Below are 11,596 nucleotides of genomic sequence, written 5' to 3'. Positions count from 1 at the left end.
ATATATAGTATACTGGTGGTCACTGTGTCAGCAAACTGCAAAACTAAAATGCACCACAGGTATAGAATGTAGATGGATAGTATACTTAATGAATGACGACACAGAGGTAGGTACAGCAGTGGCCTACCGTACTGCTATATATAGTATACTGGTGGTCACTGTGTCAGCAAACTGCAAAACTAAAATGCACCACAGGTATAGAATGTAGATGGATAGTATACTTAATGAATGACGACACAGAGGTAGGTACAGCAGTGGCCTACCGTACTGCTATATATAGTATACTGGTGGTCACTGTGTCAGCAAACTGCAAAACTAAAATGCACCACAGGTATAGAATGTAGATGGATAGTATACTTAATGAATGACGACACAGAGGTAGGTCCAGCAGTGGCCTACCGTACTGCTATATATAGTATACTGGTGGTCACTGTGTCAGCAAACTGCAAAACTAAAATGCACCACAGGTATAGAATGTAGATGGATAGTATACTTAATGAATGACGACACAGAGGTAGGTACAGCAGTGGCCTACCGTACTGCTATATATAGTATACTGGTGGTCACTGTGTCAGCAAACTGCAATACTAAAATGCACCACAGGTATAGAATGTAGATGGATAGTATACTTAATGAATGACGACACAGAGGTAGGTACAGCAGTGGCCTACCGTACTGCTATATATAGTATACTGGTGGTCACTGTGTCAGCAAACTGCAAAACTAAAATGCACCACAGGTATAGAATGTAGATGGATAGTATACTTAATGAATGACGACACAGAGGTAGGTACAGCAGTGGCCTACCGTACTGCTATATATAGTATACTGGTGGTCACTGTGTCAGCAAACTGCAAAACTAAAATGCACCACAGGTATAGAATGTAGATGGATAGTATACTTAATGAATGACGACACAGAGGTAGGTACAGCAGTGGCCTACCGTACTGCTATATATAGTATACTGGTGGTCACTGTGTCAGCAAACTGCAAAACTAAAATGCACCACAGGTATAGAATGTAGATGGATAGTATACTTAATGAATGACGACACAGAGGTAGGTCCAGCAGTGGCTTACCGTACTGCTATATATAGTATACTGGTGGTCACTGTGTCAGCAAACTGCAAAACTAAAATGCACCACAGGTATAGAATGTAGATGGATAGTATACTTAATGAATGACGACACAGAGGTAGGTACAGCAGTGGCCTACCGTACTGCTATATATAGTATACTGGTGGTCACTGGTCAGCAAAACTCTGCACTGTACTCCTCCTATATGATATTAATTATACTGGTGGTCCCCAGTCCCCACAATAAAGCAGCACACTGAGCACAGATATGGAGCGTTTTTCAGGCAGACAACGTATACTGGTGGTCACTGTCAGCAAAACTCTGCACTGTACTCCTCCTAACAGCTGCTCCCCAGTCCTCCCCACAATTAAGCAATAAAGCAATCAACTTCAACAATAAACGGAGATGACGCCAGCCACGTCCTCTCCCTATCATCTCCAATGCACGAGTGAAAATGGCGGCAATGCACGGCTGCTTATATAGAATCCGAATCTCGCGAGAATCCGACAGCGGGATGATGACGTTCGGGCGCGCTCGGGTTAGCCGAGCAAGGCGGGAAGGTTCTAACCTGCCTCGGACCCGTGTAAAAAAAATGAAGTTCGGGGGGGTTCGGTTTCCGAGAAACCGAACCCGCTCATCTGTAGTCACTAGGAGTCCGGGCTGCTGGGTACAGGGATGAGGAGGACTGACAGTGGCAGCCCTATGCTCCATCTCCCTGCTCAATGTGCATGGTGCTGCCTGTTGGGGGGAGCGGGTTGCGGACTTGGCCTCCTCCAATAATTTTCCCCCCCTAAATGACATGGGGGGGGGGGCACATGTCTTTGGTCCCCTCCCTGAATCCGTCTATGGGGTATATTTACTAAGCTCCCGATTTTGACCGATTTGGTGTTTTTTCTTCAAAGTGTCATCTCAGGAATTTACTAAGCACAAATCTCGGCAGTGATGAGGGCATTCATATTTTTATTACGGCTGTGTAGTAAAAATACGAATGAATACAACATCGGTCAAACGCGGCAGTTTAGATATAGAACTCGGTCATTTACTAAGCATTCGTATTTGAAATTTCTACCGTGAAAATGGAATTGCGTCCGCCAAAAATTACTAATCATACAAAAAGCCTAAAAAAAGTAGACCTGCTTTTGAGAAGCGTGTTTACATGTGTTGTCAATTCTACATTAGTCACACCTGACTTTTTGGACCTTTAAAAGGGGCCCAAGCACATTTTTCACCACTCTCAATCTGAAATGGCTGCTACTGTGTGTAGTACTGCTGTCTTGTTTGCTGGGGGATACCTGACACTGCTCCATGAGGCAACAATAAACCCAGGCCAGGAAAATCAACAGGGTCAGCAGGTTGTACATGTTCCGCGTAGGCTGGCCATGGCTTGTTTTTTTTGTGGGTGTTTAAACTATAACAAAATTGCTGATGACCATGTTATACAGATGCTCAGACTAAATGTAAATAATATTTTCCCTCTGTATGACCTTGTCAAACTGAACCTAGACCCTGAGACAGTACGCTCTCGCTCTGTCTCAGGCCTGCACAAACTCCTGCCTGTGTTGCACTTTATGGCTACTGGCAGCTTCCAGCCTGTGACTGGCGATGTAATTAGTATCTCACAGGCCACCTTTTAAAAATATTTAATTCAGGTGAGTTAAAACATACATACACGTCTATGTCTAAGTGGTGCTTCTGTAATGTAATAGAAAACAGTATTGTATTGATTACAGGTCATGACACTCACCTTTAATTTTTGAATGGCCACTCAGGTTTTGGATGTCTTGGATGGCTACATAGATGCCTCTCTCTGCTTCCCTACCCAGGAGTCACAGTGGTATGCAGTCAGGGTAGCTTTATCTGATCTTGCGGCCATGGACAATGTGCTGGGTGACATAGATTAGACACATGTTGAGCTGAGGACACCTAGGGTCAGGCAATATATTTCTAACAATCCACATCTGGCCCAAGACACTAATGTGCATGTGGTTTGTGGAGCTAATTAAACAATACACATATTGCGTGTTAACAATTTATTAATTTTAACACACAAATTTTTGTGACAAATCAAAAAGAAAAAACATTGTAATGGTCAACATATTCTGACCAACCATTATTATTTGTATTTTTTTTGTGTGCTGGGTGCCGAGGATTGTGCTGGCTCGTTGGTGCGGGTTCGACTTGAGCATCGGACTGGGGAATGAACTGGGGTGTGGCTTGGTGTCGTTGTCCCAGAACTAGATGTGGCATGGTGTGATGCCAACACACTAAGGCTTTGACTTAGATTGTTCAAGCTTGCTGTGAGCTGAGTATTAGCGGCAGTGTTGTTAGCTATCATGCGTGATAGGTTGTCGTTGATCATTTGGTTGTGTTGTATGATCTGGATATGTGATTGTTGCTGCCGCTGCTGATCATCCAAGATGCGTTGTAGGTTTGTTTGCATTTGGCTGTTGTCTGCCCTCATCTGCTCCATGGAGTTAGCGATTCTGCCCACCTGCACTATAAGTCTGCCTGAGTTGCAATTCAGTCTAGGCAAATGATGGGGCAGACTTGACAGGTATTGGCTGTGGGTGGTGAGGCACGCGTAGTGTTGCGCCTGTTGTGACGACCAACGGCTCCAAAACTCAGGGCCCATTTGTGTGTCAACTTGTGTTGTGCTCAATTGGGGGCTGTGGGATGTTTGGGGTGGTTGGGGTATGTCCTGCGGCGTGGTTGGCTGAGTAGGATCGATGGGCTGCAGGTGGAGTGTGAAGGTCTCCTGGTCACGTTCCTGCTGGTCATCCTCGGTGATGATGGCTGGGTCTGTATGGGGTTGAAGACAGCCACTATTTAGTAAATATGTAGCATTGGTCTTACTATAGCTTTACGTCAACATGCATTACTTCTTAATATTAATGTTGTAATTGCTAAATAGATTGTGGCATAAACTTAACTATGTTGCTCACCTTTTTTTATAAATATGTGGCTTCTAACGTTCACTACTCAGTTGGTAAAAGTTTGTGGGAATAGTAGGATTCTGAGCCATAATTACTGTTTAAACACGAAGAACTCTAACAAATACAAAGTACTACATTTACATATTGGGTATGAAGCTTCCTTTGGAACAACACACACAATACAATAAATGTGTTGACCAATACACTCATACATTGTTCAAGGCAGTCAGTGGTCTGGCAAAAATGTTAACAAATATAGTGGCCTAAAATGTACACATTAACAATGGATGAAAAAGTATTAAGGTGCCCTATGTTTGGAAGTGGTGTTGTTGGCCATGCAAAACAATTGGATGAGACTTAACATTTATGTTGATTTTTTATTCCAAAAATTATGTGACAAAAATGTGTTGATATGGCCAACATCACATCTGACAATTATCCATCTAAAAATACCTTAACACCATCTGCTTGTTGTTGTTGATTATTGCAAGGATGACTAGTCATTAGTGTATTTTTATTTTCTATGTACTAACAGTGGGGCAGATGTATAAACCTGGAGAAGGCATAAGGAAGTGAAAAACCAGTGATATGTGCAAGGTGATAAAGGCATAAGGCAAACAGATCCAATATGTACATTAACAGTTGTGTTTATTTTGTACTGCTGCCTTTATCACCTTGCACATATCAGTGTTTTTTCACTTCCTTATGCCTTCTCCAGGTTAATAAATCTACACCACTGTTTGTTTACTTATTTACACGTAATTGTTATGTTTACTCACCAGACAACTGAGGGGATTGTGGATCCTCACTTTGGGGGCTGGCCAAAATAGCTAGTGGTGGCACGGCCAACACTGTGGAGATGCGCCGTTGGGGTGGTGATGCTGGTGCTGGAGCTGGAGCCTCAAGACGGCGTCTCTTGGGTGGCCTCGTTGCCACAGTAACCGAGCCCTGTGATGGGCGCCTTAGTGTAGGTGGATTTGCCGAAGAAGAACCTATGTGATAAGATAATCATTAACCTTTTGTGTTGCTATGTGTTTGCAGAATATGTGTTTACAGTTAAATCTTACCGGCATTGCCACCATCTGCATCTCTTGGCAGTGTTGGCTGTGGCCTGGCTGTGCAGCTTCTCTGGCGTACTGTAGAAATATGAAGAATGTCCTTATGAACATACTATTTTGGTGATATGTTTATGCAAATTCCTTATTGTGATGTAAACATATGTGGTACCTGATGAGAATTAAACTAAACGATGCTTATGCTTTTCTGCCTGACTTCATTGGGTGTTTATTCTTTAAATTAGCAAAAATTACGCAAAAAAAACCATACACAAAGGCGCATAATGCAAACAATTATACTACTTAAAACCAAAACGTCGTAGCTTGACACAACCACAATATTGCACGCTAAGGTCCCAATTTTTTAAACTAATAATAAAACACTAGACAAAAATATCTGCAAAAAATTGGAACCATCACAACCAAATATGCATTAAAAAACACATCAAGCACACAAAGGGCAACCCAGAACAACACACAATAAACATAAATGCTATGAAATGTATTTACAAAAAACCTTTGTAAAAAAAAAAAAACTTCTTTCAAATACACCTACAAACATTTACTTTTGACATAAAACACCAGAAAAACTCCAAGGCAACCAGAAAAAAATTAAAAATAAATATTAACAAAAAAACATAATTGAGAATAACAGTACATCAGGCCTGGCCAACCTGTGGCTCTCCAGATGTAGTGAAACTACACATCCCAGCATACCCTGCCACAGTTTTAGCATTCCCTAATAGCAAAACTGTGGCAAGGCATGATGGGACTTGTAGTTTTACAACAGCTGGAGAGCCACAGGTTGGCCAGGCCTGCACTACATCACCAACACATTAGAAGAATGAACAAACTGACAACCACAATTAGCTAGAAGACATTTCAGACAACTAAGGACAAAGCACACATGTTTAAATTGTTAAAAAAAATAACACAAATAACTCACCATCCTGCCTTGGCCGATCCGAATCCCGGACATGAGTGGCACCAACCACTTCTGGCGGAATGAGTGCACGCACAGGCTCCTCCTAATCACGGTAAGATGCACGGAAGGGGTGTCCACCCCCGGTTTGGCGGGCCGATTTAGCCTCCTTGGCCATCTTCGCCTTGACACGGCGCTTTATGTCGTAGAAACGCTTACGACACGTGTCCTCGGTCCGCCTCACCACACCCTCACTATTCACAGCCGCAATGACCTTCCCCCACAGAACAGACTTCCTGCGTGACGACCCCTTTGCAGCATCATGGCCAAACAACTGCCGATGATGCCTCATCAGCTCCCGCACCAAAGCCATATTTTCAGCGTAGCTAAATTTAACATTGCGGTCAGTCTTTGTAGTGGTGCGTGGCTGCGGAGCCACAACACCATCACTATCACTGGAGGCCGCAGCAACTACCTGCCCCTCATCCTCACTAATCTCCTCCACCTCACTAACCTCCTCCCTCTCACTCACCTCCTCCACCTCACTCACCTCCTCCCTCTCACTCACCTCCTCCACCTCACTCACCTCTGACTGGGACATAATCAGGACAAACAACAAATAACACTGAGAAAAAAAAACAGTAAACACACTCCTCCACTACCACTACCACTACACACCACACACCAAACACACACACACTCACTCACAAACAATGACAATAGACATGAAATAAAAAACAATGACAAAAAACTAGAGAGACTTTTAAATAACTACACAACAAGTATGACAAGACTACTTACACACACAGTACAGCACTCAACAATCACAAAGAACCTCCTCAAAACCACCAAAAACTCCAAACTACTCACCAACTCCTAACACACCTTCCTCTCACCTCTCCACTAGCTAAACCCACGGGGTTCGGACGGTTTGGGGCGTTTTTATAGTAATGTGCACAGACACTCCTCCATCACGAATCAAACCAATCATGGACGAGTGACAAAAACGAAACTTAGGAAAAAAACGCGTCCGTGAACGGACAAACACGGCCGTAACCGAAATGTGATGCAGTCGTAAGAAAACCTCATAACACGGCCGCAAAACCACTAAATCGGCCGCATTCTACCTAACAAAACCACGAATGACATCGACATCGGAAAACACGAAAAATAAAAATACGACAGCTTAGTAAATGAGGCGTAACCAATTCAAAAAGTTGCACATTTACACATTCGATGTCAATCGTGATGAATCTCACTCCAAATCGGTACAAATACGAATTTTAGTAAATATACCCCTATGTATCTATTTATCCTTCCTGGATTAATTATCCACACAATTTGGGCTCTGTCTCACCTGCCTGACAGGTCTGCACAGATGGGGACAGAGAGACCGGAACAAGGAACTGCACTGGGGGTGAGGGCTATAAAACCCATCTCCTGGTGCTGATATTGGGGAGTTGCACAGACACAGAGGGGTAAATTTACTAAGATGGGAGTTCTATTTAAGATGGGATGTTGCCCATGGCAACCAATCAGATTCTAATTCTCATTTATCTAGCACCTTCTAGAAGATAATACCTGGAATCGGATTGGTTGCTATGGGCAACACCCATCTTAAATAGAACTCCCATCTTAGTAAATTTACCCCATAGTGTTGGTAATGGGCATGTTAAAAGTTGTAACACTCACATGGGTAAAAATACTCTAAATGGCATTACACCCTGCTAGCAATATATGACTGGGGGGAAAAAGTACAAACAGTAGTATATCTCTACAAGGAAGTGACAATACCGTCTTTCGCTAGATGTGTCTCAACAACAAGCACTAAAAAAAAACTAATGAAAAGGAGTGTAAATTTTCATAGGTTTGTTTGGTATTCTCTTAGTCATTTGGTCAAGGGTAAACATATAATTGCTTTACAAATACTCATTTTATGTGTAAATGTTTTTTTTTTACCTGTATCACACAGATAGCTTACAGTTCCTTTCTCTAGATAAATGACCCTTGCAGCTTTATATTTATTTTTAACAGGTTTGTGCAAACACTTTTAGGCTGGCTCCACATCTTTCCAAGGAAAAGCCTTAAGGCAGCTCAAACTGTGCGGGTGACAGCAAGACGAGGTTGGATACTGTTCACTATGTTATTTACAAGCAGCATTAAAGTGAAAATAAACTACAATAAGAAAAAGTACTCATTTGATATGTTGCTGCCAAAAGGTGTTTCTGACAGTAAAATCTAGGAAAAAATTTTTATGAAATATAAAGGATATGAAAAAATAAACAATAGACAATTATGTGTTACTATGGCTGCAGATAACTTAAACTTGCAAAATGTAAAGATGCATCTTATTGCAAAATTGACCCTTGCTGATGTGTACAACCGATAACTAGCATTACTTTGTATGAGTCCATGGATAAATGCACTTCACTGGCATTAGAGGTGGCTAAACTAACGTGATATTTAACCAGTCCAGTCAAAATGATTGGCTAAAAGTATGTCATTTGCACTGGGGCTCTTTCCAGAAAGAAAAAAAAGAGGACCACCCCTAAGTCTAGGGAAGCAATAAAATGGTGTTCTCTAGCACAGGGACTTGAACTTTGCTTGTTGGGAAATTGCATACTAATGAGTTGGGAGTGGTAATGAGTAGTGATGAGCGGGTTCGGTTTCTCGGAAACCGAACCACCCCCGAACTTCACCCTTTTTACACGGGTCCGAGGCATACTCGGATTCTCCCGTATGGCTCGGTTAACCCGAGCGCGCCCGAACGTCATCATCCCGCTGTCGGATTCTCGCGAGATTTGGATTCTATATAAGCAGCCGCGCGTCGCCGCCATTTTCACTCGTGCATTGGAAATGTTAGGGAGAGGATGTGGCTGGCGTCCTCTCCGTTTATTCATTGTTGAGTTGATGCAAATATTTGTGCTTGCTTATATCATTGTGGGGACTGGGGAGCAGCTTTATATTAATATAGGAGGAGTACAGTGCAGAGTTTTGCTGACAGTGACCACCAGTATACGTTGTCTGCCTGAAAAACACTCCATATCTGTGCTCAGTGTGCTGCTTTATTGTGGGGACTGGGGACCACCAATATAATTGTAACCATATGTATATATGTATGTATGTATATATATATGTATGTATGTGTATATATATATATATATATATATATGGTGTGAATAATGTATATATATATATATATAATAATGATATATATTGGTGTGATATACCTATATGTGTATATAAATTAATTTATGTGGTAAAACTTGTATAAAATAGTGTCAATATAGAGAGATAGGAACTGCTGTATATAATATAGATGGACAGACATTTTTTATGGTGTTGAAGGGGTTAAATATACACTACACGGGGCACTGTGGAAGAAGCTAGGGAAGCTTCCAGAATGTCCCCGTGCTGATAGAGCAAGGACTCACGCGGGCAGAGCGGGAAAAAAGGGGGATCACGAGAGGTTAAGGGGTCGCGTGCCACTGATGGGAGAGAATATAAAAAGCGCTCCCTGTCAGCGGCAAAGGAGATGCTGATCCCCTTGTGAGTGCGCACGTCTGAGGGCTGCTTGAGGGCTGTAGACACAGCGGCCGCTGGAGCTCAGGCGTTGCGGCCGGAACAAGGCAGCCCAGGCAGCGGAGAGCGGGGCACAGAAGCGGCTGCAAGAGAGGGATACCTGGCGGTGATCTCCGGGTGCCGGGCGGAAAAGACGATGGCGGTGCGGCAGTGCTGAGGCGCTGCTGAAGTGTAAACCCCACCGTGTCCCCAGTCAAGCCTGGCAGAAGGCGGCGTAACCAGGGAAAGAAAAACTCTGGCGGCCAGTGACAGCGGAGGTAGCGGAAGAAGTGGCCGGTGCCATAGAAACACTGACGCCGGTAATAGCCACTTCTTTTCCTTGGCAGAGGCGGAGTTCAGATGCTGAAGCTCCAGTAAGCAGTGGAGGAGGTGCCTGAGGGGCCGGCTAAACAAGGAGTCGGGGGAGCGACAGCGGTGTGACGGTGTTAACAGAATCGTGAGGTGCTGTAAGTGAAAAAACTGCTACATACACTGCAATTAACACTACAGCTGTTTGAGTACACTTTGATATGCAGAATAGACTGTCGGCTTAGATTGTGGATACAATGAGTAATAGCCTCTGTAACTGTCATATGGTTATGCTCATTGGAATAGTTCGATAATATAAAAGACATAAATAGTACAGGAAAATACTGCAGGCTGTACAGTAAGTGTGGAAGATTTGAACTGTGACAGAACCGCACACTTACTATTACATAGCTTCCTGTATCCATCAGTATTTATTCAGAGAGGAGAGGTAGTGACTTTTGTGCCACACTGAATATTTATTCTTAAATGCCATATAGAGGATACGTATATATTTTCTTGAATTTAACTGTGTGGCTAGAATTGAATACCTCACAGACGTCATAGCACTGTCATAACCTTGTGGTAGTTACCAAGAATAGAGACAGTGAACACATGTAGTGTTTAGCATTCAAATATTTCTCAACAAGGACTTATGTTTAAAAGGCAGCTCTAGTATAAATCCTGCAGAATTAGAAGAGACTTACTCATTGTGGAATACAATAGGCTACAGCTTCTTTTGGGGAAAAGATTAAAATCCAAAGTTGGATCTACACCATTCCCAAGGAGACAAATACAGCTTAGGGTCGCAAAGGATATTTATGGCAACTTAATAAATTGCATCATATCACCTAAAGAGAACTTCGCAGTGAAAGCAGCTAAGATTAATGCAGCCACAGGTCACTAGCTGCTACATCAGGTAGAAACTCAGCAAGGAAAGGATACAATTGTAGCAGAGTACAGGGCATCCACTTACAAATGCTACAAGTATTTGAAATATCACAGCGGCAACAGTAGAGATTGATACAGTTATTAAGATACCAGCTGTTAGACTACATAGGACTTCAGAAAGAAAAGACAATTGTAACGGAGTGCAGGATACTTTGTGCAGACTGTTTCATAGAGATTGCCTGCTGTTCTTTATGTGGAAAACTAGTACAATTAATGAAGTGGATATCATCTATAACTCACCCTATAACTGAGTTTTGGTGTGGATTTATTTAGTATACTACACTATATAAGGAACCTTCTGCTAAAAAATAGGAAAAGAGAAATCTCATCCAAGAGAAAGCGAGTGGCTTTCTGCCCATTTAACTTTGGATGTCATACAAGGTATTTACTTGTGTACACTAATTTAAGGGCCCAGACATTGCACTTAATTTTTTGAGTACCCGGGTCACTCTTTTACTAATATTACTGTAATTTTTGTGTATTGCATGCAAAACAAATTGTATAGGCGTTAGAAGGGGGAAATAGTGGGACAAGATGGGAATGTAATTTGTTTTACTATGTTGGTAAGAAATGTTTGCCTTCAAATACTCTTTTGTGACAAATAAATGCATGTACTTATACTTACCAAGTCTGTTGAGGTGAATTGGAATCTCATCCGTAGACCTGAAACGCAAGCAAAAGAACAGGTAAAACATTAGTGGTGTGGGGTTTAATTAAGGGAGTGCACTTGAACACAGGGATTGGGGGAGGCTTACCCAGGCAAGCCTTATTAAACAATTGGTCTGGGTGGAG

Source organism: Pseudophryne corroboree, chromosome 2, assembly GCF_028390025.1.
Source record: "Pseudophryne corroboree isolate aPseCor3 chromosome 2, aPseCor3.hap2, whole genome shotgun sequence".
Taxonomy (NCBI): Eukaryota; Metazoa; Chordata; class Amphibia; order Anura; family Myobatrachidae; genus Pseudophryne; species Pseudophryne corroboree.
This window is presented reverse-complemented; position numbering follows the sequence as displayed.